This window comes from Pinus tabuliformis, chromosome 8 (genome assembly GCF_031772625.1).
Source record: "Pinus tabuliformis cultivar Carrire ecotype Pingquan chromosome 8, CPIR1, whole genome shotgun sequence".
NCBI classification, from domain to species: domain Eukaryota; kingdom Viridiplantae; phylum Streptophyta; class Pinopsida; order Pinales; family Pinaceae; genus Pinus; species Pinus tabuliformis.
In genome coordinates, this window is record NC_142294.1 from 292,093,381 (window position 1) to 292,116,633 (window position 23,253).

The following is a 23,253-nucleotide window of genomic DNA, read 5'->3' on the forward strand; positions in this document are numbered from 1 at the left end:
CACACACTCTTATTCATTCATTTCCATGCGTTTTGACCTAGTGCTCCCTTGTGTTTCCCTAGCACTCACTAACACTCACCACACATTGGCACACCTAACTACAATGAGTTTCACTAACAGTCAATCCAAAAACCCTTCTAGAGTCTAGCTAGTTACTTCTCTTCACTAAGATATTAGGGTTAAGTTTATTGTGTAGTGTTCAGTGTGAAAATATTACTAGGTTTTTTTATCGCATAGATTAATTATGATCTTCCCCATGTACACAAGGATAATTGAGAAGTGTTTCCCATAATCATGCAAGTGGAAATTCAACATGTACATCAGGGTAACCACAAAATATCTATCATATTTACACAATGCAAGGTGATAGGAAAATATTTACATTATATACGTGAATGTTCTAAGATCAGGACCATTAACATCATATCTACATATTTACCACAATACGAGGGTCATTACAACCCCTTAAAATAGCCATAATGCCTTCCTCTTTTGCAGCTCCTTGACCACAAGGGTTTAATTGAAAAACACATAGTTCCTTTAAAGATTTGTAGGTTGAGGAAGCCACTTCAAGCCCTTGAACTTAAAGATAATCAAATATTTGTAATTTTTTACAATAATAAGTCCATTATGCACACTCCTCATCTTAAAGTTGGGTAGCGAGGGAGAATACTTCATTGATGCCAACCTTGTAAATGAAAAACTTTGCCTACTCATTGGTTGGACACTCCACCACTAGTTGACACCACTAACAGACACCAAAAGTCCAAGATACCCATAATATGTGCCCTACACCCAAGGCTTAGACTACACCTCCATAAAATGTACCTTCAACTTTAGAGGTCCCAAAATAGTATTATCCTAACCCTAGCCTATTTGTTATATTTTTGTAACTTTCTCCTTAAGTAACATTTGTTTTTAACTATTTAATCCACTTAGCATATACTATCTCTTGTTTTCACCCACCTAGTATACAAGAACACTTATGTTTTTAATACAACCAAGTTAAGAGGGCATGTTTCTTTCTTACACTTAAATGTTTTCAATACAACCAAGTAAGGAGCACATGTTTCCTTTTAAAATTCCAAAAGTTTAACATGTCTATCTCTATAAACTAACAACAAAATCATTTCATAAAAAAGGGTAAGCTTAAAATTAAATTAAAATTAGATTATTATTATTATGATAAATATACCAAATATGAATTTTTTTTTTTCAAACACAACCATAAAAAAAAGTGTTAGTTTATCAAATACAACTACAAACTTATTAAGCCAGCCTAGATCCATCTTAACCTGGATCTATCAAGCGCCAAGAGGGATCCAATCTCTCGATGTGCAAACCTCTTTTTTGGCGCTTGATATATCCAGGTTAAGATGGATCTAGGCTGGTTATATAATACTATATAATATCTATATTTGTATCTATGTGTCTCTTTCTTATTCCCTCTCTCTATCTCACCCTCCAAACATACACGCTCTCTCTCCATATATCTCTCTCTCTCCCTCCCTCTTCCTCTCCGCCTTTCTCTCTTCCCTCTATATCTCCTCTCTCCATCACTCCCTTGTCACTCCCTGTTAAGAAACCAGCTCAAGAAAAGATAGAAAAGATAGAAAAGATAGATCAACGCCTTAGAATTCAGCCTCTTCGAGGGGGCAACCTCCTTTACATTACATAAATGAACAATTCTTGGATGATTCAAATGACAAAACCTCCTTTCTATATATAGGAGTCTAAGGAGTCACAATATAATCCAGCCGACCTAACAATAATAATATAAAGCCACAAAAATAACAATAGAGGGATTCTATGGGGCACAGAAATAACAATATGGGGGTAATAGGGGCACAACAATATAAATAAGGGGTATAACTACAATAGTAATGGGGTAATCACTAGTATTATAGGGACCCAACATGCCCCTCTCCTTCAAAAAAGTGTTGTCCTCAACGCTTGAGTAGTTCTGGATACTTCTGCATAAAATTCTCATCCTCCCATGTGGAATCTTCAGCGGATAAGTTCTTCCACTTGATAAGATACTCTGAAATTGATCGATTTCGTAGCTGTCGAGTTCTTGTTTCTGTGACTGCTTCCGGTTCCAATATAATTTTTCCTTCCTCGTCAAGTTCTGGCAATATTGTTTGAATTGGGAGCTTGTCACCTATAACCTTCTTTAAACATGAAACATGGAAAACTGGGTGCAATCGAGAAGCTGCAGGAAGCTCCAATTTGTATGCCATAGTACCAATCTTTTGCAACACCTTGTACGGACCATAATACTTTGGTGATAATTTATTATCCTTCTTAGCTTGCTTTAGGGACATTTGCTTATATGGTTGTAGCCGTAGGAATACCCAATCACCTACATCAAAACTTCTTTCACTGCGATGTTGATCTGCCTGTTGTTTCATTCTATTTTGTGCCAACACGAGGTTATCCTTTAAGAGTTGGAGGACTTGTTGTTGATGTTCGATGTGATGTTCCACTGCCTGAACCTTAGAATTTTCTCTTAAATATGATGTGATGGATGGTGGTTGATACCCATAAAGTGCCATAAATGGGGTCATTTTTGTTGCTGTATGGAAGGAAGTGTTATACCACCATTCAGCCAGAGGCAACCATTTGACCCATTGTGTCTGTTTATCAGATACAAAGCAACGAAGATATCCTTCCAAACATTTGTTTACTATCTCAGTTTGCCCATCAGATTGAGGATGATAAGATGAGCTATGAGCTAACTGAGTACCAAGACAAGAAAATAATTCTGTCCAAAAATTTCCAGTGAAAATGGGATCTCTGTCACTTACAATAATCTTTGGGTTTCCATGTAGCTTTTGAACTGTTTCCATAAATGCAGTAGAAACTGTACTGGCTTTAAATGGATGTGATAATGCACAAAAGTGTGCATACTTGGTAAGTCTGTCAACTACCACCATGATGACACTCTTTCCCTCAGACTTGGGTAAACCTGTGATAAAATCCATTGAAACCTCCTCCCAACGTTGGCTTGGAATGGATAAAGGTTGTAATAGACCCGGTGTCTTAATTGTTTCAACTTTATTTTGTTGGCAAACCAAACATTCCGCCACAAACTTTTGAATATCTGATTTAAGGCCATCCCAAAAAAATTCCTTCTTAACCCTGTGGTAAGTTTTTAAAAATCCTGAGTGCCCTCCTAAGGGAGAAGTGTGCAATTCCATAAGAATCTTTTGTTTTAGCTGGGAATTCTTACAGAGGTATAAGCGATCTTTGTACCATAACGAATCATTTTGCCAGCTAAATGTATCAGAAGTACTGGAATCTTGTTGTAGCTTTCGAATAAGTGCCCACACTTCTTCGTCATTCTTCCATTCCTCCCTTGCTTCGTTTATCCAATCTGGTTGGATAATAGAAATGGCACACAACAATGCTTCCACATCCTCATCCTTTCTTGAGAGTGCATCTGCCACCACATTTTGCTTCCCTTTTTTGTAGATGATTTCAAAGTCATAACCCAACATCTTTGTGACCCACTTTTGTTGCTCTTCAGAGGATAATCTTTGTTCTAAAAAGTATTTAAGGCTATCATGATCCGTTTTTACCTTGAAGTGTCTTCCCATTAGGTAGGGTCGCCATTTCTTAAGTGCATGGAGTATTGCCAACATTTCCTTCTCATAAATAGCTTTGCTTAAAAACTTTCCCTTGATTGGACGACTTTCAAAAGCAATGGGTCTTTCATCTTGCATTAGAACAACACCAATTCCATTTCCTGAAGCATCACATTCCACAATAAAGGTTTTTGTGAAGTCCGGTGTAGCTAAGACCGGTGCTTGGCACATTGCCTCTTTAAGATGTTCAAAGGCCTTTGTTGCTTCCGGAGTCCATGAAAATGAATCTTTCTTCAATAATGTTGTTAGAGGTGCTGCTATTCTCCCATAATTCTTAACAAACTTGCGATAATACCCTGTCAACCCAAGAAATCCTCGCAGATGCTTTATGGATGTGGGGATTTTCCATTCCTTAATGGCTTTAATTTTGCTAGGGTCTACCTTAACTCCTTCATGAGATACAATATGACCCAAATATTCCACCTCCTGGACTCCAAAGAAACATTTGGATCTTTTTGCATATAATTGTTTCTCCTCCAATAGTTGTAGCACCCTGTCAACATGTTCAACATGATCCTTCCAAGACTTGCTGTAGATTAGTATATCATCAAAAAATACTAACACAAATTTTCTAAGGAATGGTTTGAAAATTGAATTCATCAAACCTTGAAATGTTGAAGGTGCATTGGTAAGGCCAAAAGGCATGACCAAAAATTCATAATGACCCTCATGAGTTCTAAATGCCGTTTTCGGAATGTCTTCAATCTTCATTCTGATTTGATGATATCCCGAACGAAGATCCAACTTGGTGAAGTAAATTGATCCATGCAATTCATCCAGTAATTCATCAATGACAGGAATGGGGAACTTATCTTTAATAGTGAGCTTGTTGAGCTCCCTATAATCCGGACACATGCGCCATGATCCATCCTTCTTGTGCACCAATACTACTGGAGCTGAGAAAGAACTTTGACTCGGTTGAATTATACCAGCCTCTAGCATTTCTGCAACCATACGTTCAATTTCACTTTTTTGGACATAGGGATATCTGTACGGCCTGATGTTTGGAGGAACACTTCCTGGAATCAGATGAATAGCATGATCATGATCACGCATAGGTGGGAGACCTTTGGGAGTCTCAAATACCTTGGAATGATTGTCCAGGACTTTTTGGAGATCTGGAGAAATAGATGATTCCAATGTGGAAACATCTAGCGAACATAATTGTGCAATTACACCTCTTTGCTCCTTTTTTAGAAGCTTTGTCATGCCATTAGAGCTGATTATCTTTCCTGGTTTCCCTGCAATACCCCTTAATTCAACTTCCTTTCCTTCCGTAGAAAATTTGATGAAAAGTTCTTGAAAATTAAAAGCTATTGTACCCAAGGATTGTAGCCATTGGACTCCTAGTACAACATCAGCACCTCCCATTGGAATGGAAAGCATTGGGCTAGTCAATACATATTCTCCCATGGATAGCTTGATATTATGGCACTTTCCAGAGCAATTTATTGTTCCTCCATTTGCAATCATCACTTGACACTCTGGTGCTGGATATAGGAAGCAATTCAATTCTTTTGCTACCCTACAATGAATAAAATTGTGGGTGCTTCCTGAATCAATCAACACTATTACCTTTTTCTTCTTGATTTGTCCTTCTATCTTGATGGTTTGAGGAGTGGTAATTCCCGCCAATGCATTACAAGATATGGTCGGATTTATTTGTTCTTCATCTAGGCTTTGTTCCTGGAGTATATCCTCTTCTTTTGACCTTTCTTGCTCCTTTTCTTCTTCCTCTTCACAATCTATGTAGAATAATTTCTTCTCAGCACACTTATGACCTTTTGTGTATTTGCTATCACAATTGTAACAAAGCCCTTTTGCTCTTTTTTCTTCCAATTGTTGTGGTGTCAACCTTGTAGGTTGTGGAAGACTAGGGGCAACAACACTTCCGTCTTTATAGTTGTGAGTGGTATGCTTCCTAGTTGCCATAATTTTGCTTTCCATTTTTCTTGCTAACCTGAATGCCTTCTCTAATGAATCAGGTTCCCAAAGGCGAACATCATGTTGGATATTATCCTTTAAAGACCCTATGAACACATCAATCCTATGCTCCTCTGGAATATCTTTTACCCTTATGTTCAATTTTTGGAACTCCTCAATGTGCTCCATTATTGAACCCTTTTGTTTGAGACTTATCAATTGGCTAAAAAAAGTGTTGCTTTTTGTATCCTCATAATGTGCTATCAATTCTTCCGTAAAAATTGCCCAAGTGATAAATTGTTTACGAGAACAAAGCCATTGATACCATACAAACTGATTTGGTTCCAAATATACAGTTGCCATACGTACCTTTTGTGTGTTTTGCACATTATTGAGATCGAAGAATTGCTCCATCTGTAATATCCATGTGGCGGGATCCTTGCCATCAAACTTCCTCATATCGATTTTTGGAATATGGTGATTCTTCGATCCAACATTAGCGTCTATGGAATCATGATTAACATTTCTTTTGTTCTCATCATGAGTTTCCTTTACTACCTTTTCACCATTAGTAAGTATTTCTTGTAGAAAATTTGTCAAATCTGTCTTCAAATCTGCCATGCCCGTCTTCAAATTTGTGTTCAAATCTATCTTCAAATTGTCCATCTTAGCTTCCATGCCATTCATCTTAGCTTCCATGCCATTTATCTTAGCTTCTGTTAACTTTTGTGAGCGTGACATTTGTTGCACTTGTTCTTGTAATTTTGATATATCATGTAGCATTTCTTCCTCTTCTTCATGAGTCATGCTAGAGCTTTCAGGTTCCTTACTAGGTGTTTGCATTTTCGTTCTTTAGGGCATCAGTTACCAATAATAATGCTCTACTATGCCCTTTGAATTCCTTCAAAATAAATTTTCAAACCAAGCTTAAGCAAAAATTTAAAAAATATACACACCTTTTTTCACTTTGTAGGAGCTCGATATTGTCTCTGATGTATCTCTGTACTTTCCAATCATCTAGTTCTGAATTTGTGATCTATAGTAGCTCTCTGTGTCCTCTTTCCAATGCCACCAGTCTGATCCAAATTGGATTCTCCAAGAAAGAGTTATGCACAATCTCCAAAGATGACCTGATTATAGACCTTTCCATAAGAGTGAACTTGTATGAAGTGCCACGTGTACAGTTTTAGATCTTTGGTTCTAAAAAAGATATACAGGAAACTACAGTCTGTCCTCTTTCTGTACCTTCTTACGAAATTTCAATCTGATTCCCAGAGAGAAAGTTATGACGATTTTCCCTAGGTCACCTGTTTTGAATGTAATTCAGGAGTCTGCAAAAAGACCAACTTCCTCAGATCATATCTCCACAAATATCACGCGAAAATCTTTGAAATTCTGACCCAAGGTTCAACGTGATTTCTTCTCAAATGGGTTTTTTTTCGACTTCTGAAACGTCACAAAAAAAATGTTATAGCGAAAATGCCACGATGACCTGTTTGGAGCAGCGAAACCCTAGAATCCAAAGCTCTGATACCAAATGTTATGAAACCAGCTCAAGAAAAGATAGAAAAGATAGATCAATGCCTTAGAATTCAGCCTCTTTGAGGGGGCAACCTCCTTTACATTACATAAATGAACAATTCTTGGATGATTCAAATGACAAAACCTCCTTTCTATATATAGGAGTTTAAGGAGTCACAATATAATCCAGCCGACCTAACAATAATAATATAAAGCCACAAAAATAACAATAGAGGGATTCTATGGGGCACAAAAATAATAATACGGGGGTAATAGGGGCACAACAATATAAATAAGGGGTATAACTACAATAATAATGGGGTAATCACTAGTATTATAGGGACCCAACATACTCCCTCTCTCTTTACCTTTCTCCCTCTATGTCTTTCTTCTTCCTTCCCTCTCTCTCCCCCTCTAACTTCATCTCTCTCTCCTCTCTCTTAGTCCCCCCTCTCCCTTTCTCTCTCACCTCCCTTTGCCCCCCCCCCATCAATCTCTCTCTCTCTCTCCCCTCCATCTTTGTGCCTCCCTCTCTCATTCTTTCCCTTCTCTCCCTATCTTTATCCCCACCTATTCTTTCTCTCCCCTCCTCTCTTCTCTCCCTCTCTCTCTATCCATCTATCCCTTGTCACTCCCTCTCTCTCTCCACCTCTATATCCCTATGCCTTAGTTCTTTCCTCCCTCTCTCTCCACCTCTATCTCCATATGCCTTATTTCTTTCCTCCCTCTCTCCCCCTCCAACTCCATATCTCTCTCCGTTTCCGTGAAAACTAGTGTCTTTTCGATTTGCTAGTCCCACTAGGATTTGGCAACTATCCTAGAAACAAACAATCAAAGCAATTTGCAATTTCCTCTATGTATGATAGATAAGAGAGGAGCAAAGGGACCAACCTGGATCTTTTGCTTGACTCCTTGCTTGATTCCTCTCCCCTTTGATAGAGCTTGCAACTCCTCTCCTACTTGTCCCACTTAGAGAACCCCTGTAGAAACAAAGTAACAAAATATCCTCAAAGCATCTCGATCTATTATATCATAAACAATGCAGAATCAGAAATACATTGAACATACAATAACATTCACAAATACACGATTTTATGGAGGAAAACTCAAAGAACTTTATTAAAATAGAAGGGAGAATTACAACCCAACTATCTGATCCAGCATCAAAGCCCTCTTCACCTCATGAAAAGAAAAATCACCCAACAATACAATGCTCTTTCTCAAAGACGAACTATCAACACTTCCTTGCAAATTACTAGATTCTAGCCTCCAAATCTCTCAGATGAGGGATCCATTTATAGATGACTGCAAGGGTGTGAGTCATCTTTGGGTTTTTAATTAGTGTCATTCTACTTGTTGTTCTTGGTTCCACTTGGAGATTTCTTGGATCTCTTACTCATCCCTGGGCGAATTCAGAGAGGCAAGTGTCATAGGAGAAGTTTCTAGAAGATTCCATGAGCATCCACCTAACAAACTGTCTCAGACATTTGTCCATTCTCGCTCATTGCACCCCAAAGAAGGCCTCTTCAGTATGCATCACACCTGGCTAGTGTAGAAGTCAGTATGCATCGCACCCTGACAGTGGAGTAGTCAGTATGGTCCAGTTTTGGCCAGTTTTAAGTGGTTTTTCATGTGGAACTTCTGGGGAATGATGTAATCAGTTGACCATGATCCTTTAGGGTATGAAACAACACTTTTAAGGGTTAAAGAGCCCTTGGTTTATCGACATATAAGATTGGGGTTGTAGTGCCCAAATATGTCTATAACAATTGCCCCCTAAAGCATGAAGTCGTAAATCTTTTGATGTTGGGTGAAATGCTTTATCATGAGGATCCGAGTTATTCTGATTGGAAGGTGACCTATAAAGATACAATACAATACATCATCATCATCATCATATTATTTTCATGATCTAGCTGAGGCGGGCATTCCCATGCTTAGCTTTATAAATTCATTTTCATGTACATAGGACAGATAATCATCTGCAGTTGCAGACTGGTGATTATTTATATGTAGAGTCATCATCCCTTAGCTTGGATGATCATCTGTGCAGCTTCTGTGTACATTTGATGTCTTTATGTTCCTGAATATATCACAGCCCGAATGGATGAAACTAGATCCAGGGTCTTCAAACTCATTCAATCTTCGCCTGATGTACAAGTTGATCCATGTGAAAAGATGTCCTGAAGTCGAACATGGAAAGACATTGCCTAATTACTAGCCAATAATGTAAGCTATTAATAGGCGCGAGAGGAATCACTGATAATGATAATGATCCTCAAGGTACCATAGTACAATTCACGTGGTGTGAATATATGATCTGATGTCGAACACTATGCAAAATCTTTCGGTCGAAGGCCATTGATATAAACCTGTCGCTGGAAGTGAGAAACTTGGCATTGAGGCATGCAAGCTTCAAAGTATTGAAAGGGTTGTTTCTAAGTCAACTTCATGGATAATGAACTGATGTCGACAAGAAGTGACCCATCGTAGGAGGACCTTAATGAATCCCCCATCTATGACATGAAATGAAGAAAATGATTTTCTGGAGGTGAAAACGATCTGATGATACAAGGTTCAGGAATGATGGTCATGAAAAATGGAGGGTGAAGGTATTGCAGTGGATGAGACATTAACTAGGTGGTGAATTCTCTGAATGAATTCTCTTGAACATATCGGCGACACTGAGATGGATTGGTAGCATTAACCCCAAAAATGGATGGTGTGGAGGACCACTGGTGATATGACCGGTGAACGAAATAACCCAACCCAACTCAATCATGGTGATGGAGTGAAAGTGTCATGTTCAAGAGCGACCTGCTACCAATAAAATTCTTCAAGTTTTCTTCCCTTTTTCCCTAGTAATTACTGACCAATACCTCTTTATTTTTTTCAAGCTTGAGGAGGATAACATATGCTTGTTCTATAATTTTCCCTTCGGGCAAACCTGTTGCTATGTTTTAGCGAGCCTAGCGATAGTGAAACTCGTTCTTGTCTGGGTGGACAAGTTTGTCGCTATTGTTTTAGCGAGTTTAACGACAAGGATAACTTGGTCCTTTTCATGTTTAGAGAGTTTTAAAAGGGACAAAAAGAAAACTCCAATAGTTCTTTTTCGTAGCATAATCCCTTAAGTCTGAAAAAGATTAAAATAATACAAAAGGGATGACTTTTCTGATCATTTTAGCGAGCCGAAAAAGACAAGCGCTCGAACTTTTTCATGAGATAATCCCTCAGGTCTAAAATAGATTAAATTATACAGGAGGGATGGAATTTCCAATCACTTTAGCGAGCTGGAAAGGCCAATAGCTTGACAATATTTTCATATTTAGTGAGTCTGAAAAGAGTTTAAAGGGGACTCGTTTTTTGAGGAATGAGTGGCATTTAGGGTAGCAACTAGTTTCGGATAATCTTGGAACTTCTCAAAACATGGTGATGTGAAGAGGGTGGCTAACAGGACCACTCATTGTAGCTATTCCTCAAAATGGTAAACAATCAAGTGGAAGCGTATGATCGGCCAAAAGGATGGAGGTGATGGAAGGGACACAACCAAGGATCAAGAGGCTGATATAATGGAAATCACAAAGGTTATTTACCGAAGGTGGGTTCATTTTTTAACGAGCTTGAACTCTGGGGGAACATATGCTCATAGGCGGGTTTATTTTTTAACGAGCTTGAACCTTGCAGAAACATTGCTCATAACTAAAAAGCTAGAAACGACAAAGCTAAAAGCTAGAAAAAAAGGTTTGCATGCCCCCAACATGGTGAAAAGGAGAGTCTCCAGTAACCATAACCATATGGAAACTACTGAGGTTAGGTAGGATGGTTTTGTCTAGAAGAAAAAACACTTCCTTGGCTTCGTCCACAGAATAGACAAAGGTGAGTGGTGTGTCAGACCAATCACATAACCTACAGTACTGAGGTTAGGTAGGATGGTTTCATCCAGAAGACAAAACACTTCCCTGGCTTCATCCGTAGAATAGACAAAGGTGAATGGTGCATCAAAACAATCACATAACCTACAGTGGAACTTATCTTTTCAGCTTGGTTCGTCTGCATAATAGACAAGAGTGCATGCCCCCTAAGCTTCGTTACATTCACCGGACTACTCCTGGCAATCAGGTGGATGGAATGAAGGCTCAATTACGAGATCAAGTGAAAGACTCGACAAGGAACTTGGGACCTTGTTTCATTTTTTAAAAGAGCTTGAGACAAGGAACTATGCTCGGAAACCCTTGATCACAACTCATAATTGGTCATGAAGGAAAGATCTGGTTCCAATGCCCCCAGTACATAATGTACAACATCAATGAATTGATCGTCAGTTGATGTAGGTGAGGAACAGATTGCCATAAAGTAACCCGTGGCGGGGATGATATTATTGGTATAAAAGGACCATTTAGGGATGATGGTTGACTAGGAGCTATATTTGGATCAGGAAATGAAAGCTGGTCAATGGTGACAATCTTGCCTTCATGCGGGAAACAAATCACTTGAAAGAGTGTTGAAACAATAGCTCCCATGTGATAAACATAGTCATGCCCAAGAAGTAAATTGTAATCTAAAGGTCCTGGGACTACCATCACATTCAGATAAACGGTTTTTCCTCCCAAAGTGATAGGTAACTGAGGAAGGATCCCTAACGGTTGACTGGTTCCTCTGTTAAAGCCCAAAAAATTCTGTGTAACAGGCACAAGCGGTGGCGAACCGAGCGCTTGCCAAGCAATTGAGGAAAGGATACTCACTGATGCACCTTCATCTATAATAGTGCCAGGTACAATCATATTACAAACTTGTACTATGATCTGGAAAGGCACATAAGAAGGAAGGTGAGATCCTGCCAGTCGATTCCAATCAAAGGAAGTGACTAGACTACTTGGAGGGGGTACTGTAGAAACGGGAGAATTAACCCCTTGAGTTATGAGAACTAGAGCATTTTCGCCCTGTCTTGGTGGAACAGGTGGGTTGCCCCCAAGATTATTTGAATCTGAGGTAACAAAAAGAACTTCAGTGGTATCATTTTCACTCTCTTCGGGAAAGTTACGATTAGATGAAGGTGAAATATGGTCAACTGTTACCTTGACCTGTTGATTTCGGTTGGGTATAGACTCATAGGATTCACTTTCAATGAGAGTGGTTTCGACTGACGGTTGATTTGAGTCAGTCGGTTTTTCAACTAGTGAAGGACTTGGGGAGAGTTTCTTGTAACCAGATGGGAGTTGCTACAGTGAAGTAAGACGGTTATCCAATACTCTTAGGGCTTCATCCAGAAAGGGACAAAGGTGAAGGGAATGGTTACCTTTACATAACTTACATGGAAACTTAACTTTTCTCCTGTGTCCATGAACATTTCTATCACTAATCGAAGGAGTGTTACCAACTTGATCACCAGAGGTTGATGACACCGGACGGTGCGAATGGGGAGATCATTCTCTCAAGATACGAGGAAAGCAAGGACAGTTTCGATGAAAATGGTTTCCTCTACAAATTATGCAAGGAAATTTGGGTTTAGGAGCTTTAGTGTGCATATTTTCACCAGATGATGCATTTAAAGCAATGGTTGCTTGGTTTCCCCCTTGCTGAATTGGCTTCTTCTTCTTCTTCTTCTTAGCCACCTGGTTACTAGCATCACTATTTTCACCAAGAGAAGAGGAAGAGGGGGAGGGAGAAACAAACGAAGAAGAAGGTGAAGGGTCAACTTCAGTGTCAACTAGTTGCTGATTCGATTGCTGAGGAATCACGGTATTTTGAACCACAGAGGTTGAGAATAGCCATACTGGTAGGCCAATTGTAATTCCTAGAAGAGACAATGTGGCCATATGAGAAGCACCAATATTTCTCCAAGAAGTGAAGGGATTAGGATTCCCCTCGAGAGGGATTCCTTGATTGGAGGACTCCATATATCTCAACCTAAGATCAACGAAGGAACAGGGATGTTATTCCGAATTAATAAATTTTAATGACGCTTTGACACAACTTTGTTTTTTCAATTTTTAAGAGTTGAGAAAAAGCTAAAGATGACTCTAGTCCCCTTTGATTTTTAATGAGCCTGAAGTGACAAGTGCTCAGATGGACCTTTTCTTTTAAAGAGTCGAAAAGGAATGAAAGTGACTACTCTGGAAATCTAGACAGAGGGATTACCAAACCAATCGCAAAACTGCAAAATACACCTTGGTGATAAATTAAAGAGAAATTACCAAGGACTTATGTACGACAGTCAATCTTCCCGAATGCTATGTTCAGTGCATTACGATCGATAGGGCGGCAGACACGACTTCCTATGGATAAAGGATATAAGCCTATTGTGGTCTCCCAATATATACGCGACGGTATGGGGAGCACAAGTCCATGCTATCACTTGTCGTATCAAAGAGGAGGAATCACCCAACCTTTGATGAAAATGATAGTTACTAGATTTTACGACACAGAAACACGTCTCTAGCCTAGACCTCTAGATGTGTTGCGTTAGGTTCCAAAGCGTTGTTAATTTCATTGAAATTTATTTTAGAGTTGATCTTGCGTAGAAGTTTTCCTTTCAAAGGTTCACCGCGTGATGTAGATATAAAATTCCTAAATATGCAATCTAAAATGATAAACAATCATTGTTTATTTTTAGTAATGAAAATCTTAGCTACTAAGGAAAGAAGATTACGATTCTTTCAAACAAAGAGCAAAGAGCACACACTAAATGTACTTTTCCTAAATCATTTTCTGCACACAGTCTAAATGCAAATGAAAATGCATGTATTTGTTTTTCGTTCCCCTTAATGTGAAGAATGCCAAAACGGAAAACTAAGTATAGATCTAAAATATTTTCTTCAAATCGACATTTCGACAATTTCTATTCAAAATGAAAGGAAGACTTAGACGACACTTTTCAATTTCGAAAAGAAGATGCTTTCAACACTTCAAATGTCAAAAAATCAAATCAAATACATGGTGAAAGTTCAATCGACTATCCAAAGAAGGAAGACTCAACGACACTTCTCTTTTTTGACACAAAATGACAGTTATGACACTTTTTGCACCAAAACGACAGATCGATTTAAGCAACTTTTCGACAAAGGATCATAAATGATTGACAAATACATAAAAACATTTACTAATCTAATCAATGGAGGCTCGTCTATGTAATGCAATCAGGCTTTAGTAATGAGACAGTGTTCATAAGCAACAAATCTACTAAATAGAGCTGAAAACAAGGACAAAAACCCCAAATTTCAAAGAGGGAAATAAGCTCAGATAGTCATCGCACCTAGGCTCCATAGAAACAGGGATGTATCGCACTTTTCGGGCTTGGGAAGTGTGATGCATACTGGTAGACAGTGACAGATAGTGTGATGGGCCAAAGAGCACAACTGAGATGGATTTTGGCTCAAATTTGCAGCTGATTTCAGTGATTTAAGCTGAGCTATTATGGACAGTAAAGAGAAAAGTACAGAGGTATAATCTTGAGAGGTTACTGAGCTACCAAAAGGGCATCTAGAATGCTTGTAGGTCAGATGTTCAAATCATAAAATAAACCGGAGATTGACTGAAGCAGCATTCATATACTTTGCAATTGCAAAGGAAGAGCTGTTCGAAGGCTATATGGCTAACTTCAGGCTCCATCTATAGTTTATAAAACAAACAACAACAAAAAACAAACTATTTGATCCCCAATGGAGTCGCCATTTTGTTTCCGGGAAAACTAGTGTCTTTTCGATTTGCTAGTCCCACTAGGATTTTGCTGCTATCCTAGAAACAAACAATCAAAGCAATTTGTGATTTCCTCTATGTATGATAGATAAGAGAGGAGCAAAGGGACCAACCTGGATCTTCCACTTGACTCCTTGCTTAATTCCTCTCCCCCTTGATAGAGCTTGCAACTCCTCTCCTACTTGTCCCACTTAGAGAACCCCTGTAGAAACAAAGTAACAAAATACCATCAAAGCATCTCGATCTATTATATCATAAACAATGCAGAATCACAAAGACATTGAACATACAATAGCATTCGCAAATAGAAATATTCACAAATACACGATTGTATGGAGGAAAACTCAAAGAACTTTATTAAAATAGAAGGGAGAATTACAACCCAACTATCTGATCCAGCATCAAAGCCCTCTTCACCTCATGAAAAGAAAAATCACCCAACTATACAATGCTCTTTCTCAAAGATGAACTATCAACACTTCCTTGCAAATTACTAGATTCTAGCCTCCAGATCTCTCAGATAAGGGATCCATTTATAAATGAATGCAAGGGTGTGAGTTATCTTTGGTTTTTTGATTAGTGTCATTCCACTTGTTGTTCTTGGTTCCACTTGGAGATTTCTTAGATCTCTTACTCATCCCTGGGTGAATTTAGAGAGGCAAGTGTCATAGGGGAAGTTTCTAGAAGATTCCATGAGCATCCACCTAGCAAACTGTCTCGGACATTTGTCTATTCTCGCTCATCGCACCCCACAGAAGGCCTCTTTAGTATGCATCGCACCCTGACATTGGAGCAGTCAGTATGGTCTAGTTTTGGCCAGTTCTGAGTGGTTTTTCAGGTGGAACTTCTGGGGAATGATGTAATCAGTTGACCATGATCCTTTAGGGTATGAAACAACACTTTTAAGGGTTAAAGAGCCCTTGGTTTATCGACATATAATATTGGGGTTGCAGTGCCCAAATATGTCTATAACACTCTCCCCCACTCTCTTCTTCTCTCTATCCCCTCTCTCTTCCTACCTCCTTCTCTCTGTCTCCCCCCATCACTCTCTCACTCTCTCTTTCTCTCTCTCTCTCCCCACTCTCCATCTTTGTCACTATCTCCCTCCCCCTCTCTTCCCTTCACTTTTCTTGCTAGCATCACTTGAATCCTTAGTTAAGATAGATCTATGTTGGCTCTTACTAATATTTGTATTATATAAATTTCACATCTTTAAATACACAAGTATTCTCATTTTTAATTTTATTAAAACCTTAATTTAATTTATATGGGAATAATTTTAGTAGTCGTAAGGATAGAGGGATTATATATCTCTCAAAACTAATTACAACCCTTTTCCTATTAGCTTTAAATAAAAAATGTTATAAAATTAAATTAAATTAAAATATTTTTATTGTGAAATAAATTATGGTTTTTGGGCATGTGGTATTGATAAGGCATGATATTGGCCCATGGTATTGTAACAAAGCCTATTTACAAGTTAATAATATCCATGGTAAGGTTGGGGTGAATATCGATGGTTAAGAATCTTGTCATATTGTTATAAAATATTTAGATTGTGAAAAAATATATAATTTTTGGGCATGTGGTATTGATAAGCCATGGTATTAGCCCATGCTATTGTAACAAAGCCTATTCACAAGTTCATAATATCAATGACAAAGCGGGGGTGAATATCCATGATTAAGAATCCTGTCATATTCTTATAAAATATTTTGATTTTGAAATAAGTTATGTTTTTTGGGCATGTGATATTGATAAGCCATGGTATTGGCCTGTGGTATTGTAACAAAGTCTATTTCCAAGTTAATAATATCCATGGTAAAGTGAGAATGAATATCCATGGTTAAGAATATTTTCATGTTGTTATAAAATATTTTGATTGTGAAATAAGTTATGTTTTTAGAGCCTGTGGTATTGATAAGCCATAGTATTGGCCCATGGTATTATAACAAAACCAATTTTTTACAAGTTAATAATATCCATTGTAAAGTGGGGGGTGAATATCCATGGTTAAGAATCTTGTCATATTGTTATAAAATATTTTGGTTGTGAAATAATTTATGGTTTTTGGGCTGAGGTATTGATAAGCCATGGTAATTGTAACAAAACCAATTCACAAGTTAATAACAAAATCAAAAAATAACAAATTGAATTTTACTATTTTTATTATTAATTGAGCCAACATTTAGATTTTTGCACACATCCCCATACTTTTGATTTATTATTATTATTATTACTATTATTCTTTAACTAAGCCCATATTTAGAATTGTTTACATACTTACGTTACACCTACACATCTACTCTATACTCTATAAATATTGTATTTATTGTTTTTTAGGGAGGGAAATTTTAACATTTTTGAAAAAATTCAGCCTTAATTTTGATCTAACAAAGCCCTCCTAATTCCAATATTCATTTACTTTCTAACACAAGTAGTATATTTTCACTTTTCATAGGGTGGAGGGAAAACTAGTAGATATTTTCACTTTTCACATGGCAGGAGGGAAAACGAGATTGAAGAGAGTTGTGAATTAAATTTTCACTTTTCATAAGGGGGAGGGAGGGAAAACTAGTAGCATATTTTCACTTTTCACAGGGCGAGAGGGAAAACGAGATTGAAGAGAGTTGTGAATTAAGGTTTTACCAGTATCAGATTGATATCAAACCCCACCATCAGATCTTCAATCCATTAATGGCCCCAATTATCTTTCATTTCTAAACTCGCTGCATTTAAACCCCACTTTTAGCCTTCTTCCACACAGGGAGGAGTACACTCAAAATTCACTATTTTTTTCATCCTTGCTTTTATGTTTACGAGTAGCATATTTTCACTTTTCACAGGGTGGGAGGTAAAACGAGATTGAAGAGAGTTTTGAATTAAGTTAATATCGAACCCCACCATTGGATCTTCAATCCATTAATGGAACCTAGGTATGTTTCATTTCTAACCTTGCTACATTTCCACCGCACTTTTAGTCTTCTTCCACACAAGGAGGACTAGTTCAAAATTCACTATTTTTTTCAACCTTTCTTTTAAGTTTAAGAGTAGCATATTTTCACTTTTCACAGGGTGGGAGGGAAGAAGAGTGTTGTGAATTAAGGTTAGAGTGTTGTGAATTAAGGTTTTATCAGTAGCAGATTGATATCGAACCCCACCATTGGATCTTCAATCCATTAATGAACCCCACCATTGGATATTCAATCCATTAATGGCACCGAGGTATGTTTCATTTCTAACCTTGCTGGATTTCCACCCCACTTTTAGTCTTCTTCCACACAGGGAGGAGTACACACACCTCAGATCCCCCACCATTGGATCTTCAATCCATTAATGGCGCCTAGGTATGTTTCATTTCTAACCTCGCTGCATTTACACCCCACTTTTAGTCTTCTTCCACAGGGGGAGGAGTACAAACACCTCAGATCTCTGGTTCAAAATTCACTATTTTTTTCATCCTTGCTTTTAAGTTTACTAGTAGCATATTTTCACTTTTCACAGGGCGGGAGGGAAAACGAGATTGAAGAGAGTTTTGAGTTAAAGTTTTACCTCTTCAATCCATTAATGGCACCTAGGTATGTTTCATTTCTAACCTTGCTGCATGTCCACCCCACTTTTACTCTTCTTCCACACAAGGAGGACTCATTCAAAATTCACTATTTTTTTCATCCTTTCATTTAAGTTTAAGAGTAGCATATTTTCACTTTTCATAGGGGAGGAGGGAAAATGAGGGAACATAGGTAAAATCATATGTATTTTTCCTTATTTTATGGTTTGTCTCTATAGAGTTGATTTTATTGGGTGTACACTGTATGCATCTCAAAATTTCTATTTAGGAAATCCTATTTTTATTCTTTCCAATAAAAAACTCTTTGGGGAATCCAATGGATGTTTCCCCACATTCATTGATGGCATCCCTGGTAAACCCATTGGCATTGAATAGTGCACCTCACCCAAGGGATTTCAAACAGGGCAACTACTAGCACAAAACTAGCCAAATACCCAATAACATTAATGACATTCGGTTGGGCTAACCCCTTGGGCTTAATAAATCATAATCAACTACACTATTTTCCATATTAACATATTGATCCTATTTAAAATTTGGTAGAGTAACCATAACAATCCAAGCCTGTTCCTATTTTTATTTTGGTTTTTAATTCCTTCTTTGGTGTGGTGACAACTTTATATGACTGTATAGATGTTTATTTTTGTCAGAGTATTTGTTGAAAAGTAGATGCTCTCTTACATTCTACCTTGTTTGTTATGTATTGATGGAGTTCAGTTTCATTAGTTGTGACCAAATAACTGTGTCAGGGATGTATACAAGGATTCTCATATCACTATTATAAACTAAACATTGTCCTTAAACAAGCAAAGTAGATCCTTAATGCTACATGTTTGTATCTCAGGGAACTTCCAATCCTAATAAATGAGGTGAAATTTAAGTGTTTCCAGAATCCAAATCTTAGGTTTTGTGAATTCACTCATATATGGTCCTGGAAAAGCAAAGTAAAATTTAATTATTTCCAAATCTTAAGTTTTGTGAATTCACACATATTTGGTGTTGGAATCTTTTGAGAAAACGGGAAGAATTTCTTTTAGCTACATTCAAATTTTCCAAAAATAATATTAAATTTCTCCCTGACTGAAATTCTCCCTGAAATGGCTTTGGGATTGAAAATTTTGTAAATATTTTTAGGGAAACAACCCAAAATAATTTTCTAGATTAGAGTTTTATAACACTAGGTACTAAAATAATCTTTTATTTTTTTCTGCAAATGTTTGATCGAGTCTTCCCAGAAATTGATCAAAAAATTAGGTAGATGCGCTGGACGGACTAAATAATTTTAATGACTAATCACTTAACATAAATGATATATTAGGTTGCATAAATACATAACTTAGAAGCATGAAATGAAGAAGAAATCTCAACGATATTGACATATTCTTAATTGAGTTGAATGAGGCCAGGAATAAATTTGACTAGAGGGTGTTGAAAAGGGCATAATTTTGTTATGTTTGGATATATTTAGAACTAAAAATTAGAAGTTTTCTTGCTTGCATAACATGGGAAGATTTTTGTATCTCAAGTCTCAACCTTATTGAATAATATGATTTATGCCTTGCAATGTTGAGATATGCTGTGATACAACATGCTAGTAACCTAAACACTTTGGATGAAAATTTAGTTGTGAATTTTACTTGCAAAAGATATAAGTGAAAATATAGATTAATTGTCCCTTGTGTAGAATTTCCTTGAAATTACACTATTGCTTGAATGAATAAATCTGAAACTAATTGTTGCATGAAGACAAAAAATAATTCTACCAATTTGTATTGGAATAGAACATAAATAAAACACAATCACACTATAGCAAAAAAGCAAAATTTTCTAGGGAACCCAACTCGGAAAACCCTCTGCTAGCTATAGAAATTTAAAATACTATCCATATTAGACTTTGAGACACATTCTTCAAGACCAGGTTCATCGATGCTTATTGCTTTCCATATTCATTTTCATAAGCATTAGGGTTGTTGTCCATCAAACCAGAGTAGCTATAAAGTGTCTCTTTGATTTCAGAAAGCAGATCAGGATCAACTTCATACAAGAATCCCCTAGAAGGCTCATCAGTAGCAAGAGGAAAGGTATTTTTTAATTTTATTTCATCACATGCATCCATCATAATCACTGATTCCTTTCATTTTTTTATCTTCACATATAACACATATCTTTATGTTATAGCCTCTAGCTAGATATATACAGTAACTGCCACTCAGAAGTTGGATGCCATCATTTTGGAGCTTGAGCTTACTCAACTTACTTTTGTTTGAGTTGAAAATGTCATTAGATCTCATTATATCATCTATTGTAGAGCATGAATCTAATTTACCTTTGTTTCAGTTAAAAATGTAATTAGATCTTTCTATATCATCTTTTTTAGAGAATGAATCCAATTTCTCATAGTCCATTTGCTTGAGGTATAACAAAGCTACTTTAATTCATTAAACTTACTTTTCATATTCTATTTGTTGATTGTGATTCTGCAGGCCACATTTGCATTGGAAAAGGGGCATATTTAATGAAGTGTGGAAGGAGAGGGAAAATTCAGTTATGTCCTTTCAAACTTTCTAAGGTATGTAATAAAATTTAAAAAAATTCTCCATAGAATGTTGTGCCTTAACTTTTTCTTTTGATAATGGATTATTTATGTGATCTCCCCTCTCTTACACACAACCAGAGTCTAGACATACATGGTTTTTTGGGATATGTGGATAATGGATAGATTTACGCTAACCATTTATCTAGAAATTTACACTAAAGAAGATCAAGCATTTACAGTTGAATATTTCCTTGCCACTAAATTAGATTTGAAGAGTCGGACTCCTATTTTTCATGCATATACCTCACTTTTAAATCAATTTATTGTTGAATCTATATAGACCTTCCATGGGAGGGCAAAGAGCGATCACTACCATTGCTTAATATTTCTGCAGGCCAAGTAAAGATTCCAAATGTGTATAAATTAGTGGTTCCTTGGAGAATCCCAAGAGTGGTGCTATTGTAGCAACAAGAAATTCATTTATTTTGAGTTCTTCATTAGTGAATTGATAGTATATTGTTTATTCCATACAATACCTCAACAGTGTATGATCAAATTACAGTTAATCCTGTCATAATATTTTTTACTTACCCTCTTTTAGAGGGAAACTAGAGTGCATGTCAAGCTTGCACATCACAATTATATCGTGCAAAGTTTACCTAGGACAAGTTTTGTGGATCTAAGCAGCAAGATACCTGTTGGAATTCGAGAGGCAACAATACTACAAAGTGGGAAATTGGTTTCGCAGTTAACCTAGATTTCACATTATGGTTGGAGTCAGTTTGTTGGCAAGATGCTGGATACCCCAACTTCCTTTTTATGATTGAGTGCAAGATTGAATCCTTAGACATATTACTTGCTCAATTTTCATTAAGTGATGAGTTTTCTCAGAAGTGCTGCACACCTGTAAACCTTACTAGAGTTGTTCTTGAGTCTTCGGAGGTGGTTAGATTTTCAAAGCACACATGTACAAGAAGAGGAGAAATAATATGCCTGGCTAATTTGAAGTTATCTACCTGTGAATAGGGTGTTCCCATTCATAAACCTAACGACTCGCTCTACTTCTTTCTAGTGAATAACTAAGGGACTTGCCATGAATCGTGAGACAATTCCAACCTCATAACTATAAATTTCTTATTTAAATCTATACCCAATAGATTAGAATTTGCACAAGGAGAACTCCATTCTTGTTTCAAAAGAACCTGAAATCGACTTGTACCATGCTATTTAATATTTTCTGTATTTATTCGCATCCTTGGACTATGACATAAAGATGCAACAGGCTACCTTGCATTTTCTATACTAACACTCCTAAAAAATAATAAAGTATGCCCAAATCTATCATTTCAAATGATCTATGTAGCTCACCTTTTGGTTTTTCAATTATCAAAGTTGTTACCTATATTGATGAGAACTTCTACAACTGATACCACAGTGACAATATATGTTATAGTTTTATCCGTGTTTCTTTGAAGGTGTTTCTCCTTCAGTAGAGCAACAATATGCTATAGTTTCCAGTTAGGGGAGAAGTGTACCCAGTAGCAACCTTGGCCTGTGTGCAGATGGGTTGAATACACATTAGACTCTATTTGTTGTTTTGAAGGTGTTTCTCCTTCAACAATACTTCATCTTAGTAGATACTTTCGGCCTGCACCTTTAATAGATGGATCCAGCCTTGGGATACATGTTGTAGATTATAGTTTTCCTATGAGGTTGTAGCAGTGATGAAAGAAGTGCATTGATTTTAGGCATATTTAGTATGCTTTTATAGTTTGACTTAGATGCTCACTTTTATTTTAGGCATATTTAGTATGCTTTTATAGTTTGACTTAGATGCTCACTTTTCTTAATTTAGGTGTTTTTCTTAGTTCTATTTTATGCACGGATTTATCTTTAAGAAAAGTGCACAGTAGAGAAGGGTTCTATATTTTGAGCAGGGGACACACTTCTAGGTAGGAGGTACTCTATTCTAGGAAGCTTTTGCCAAGCAGGTTAGGTGCTTTATCTGAGAATCCAAAGAGGCGCTATTGTAGAAATAAGAAATTCATTTATTTTGAGTTCTTCATTAGTGCATTGATAGCATATTGTTTATTCCATGCAATACCTCAATATTGTATGATCAAATTATAGTTAAGATTGTCATAATATTTTGACTTACCCTCTTTTAGAGGAAAACTAGAGTGTGTGTCAAGCTTGCATGTCACAATTGTATCATACAGAGTTTACCTGGCACAAGTTTTGTGGATCTAAGCAGCCAGATACCTGTTGGAATTCAAGAGGGAACAATACTACAAAGTGGGAAAGATGTTTCGTAGTTAACCTGCTTTTCACATTATGGTTGGAGTCGGTTTGTTGGTAAG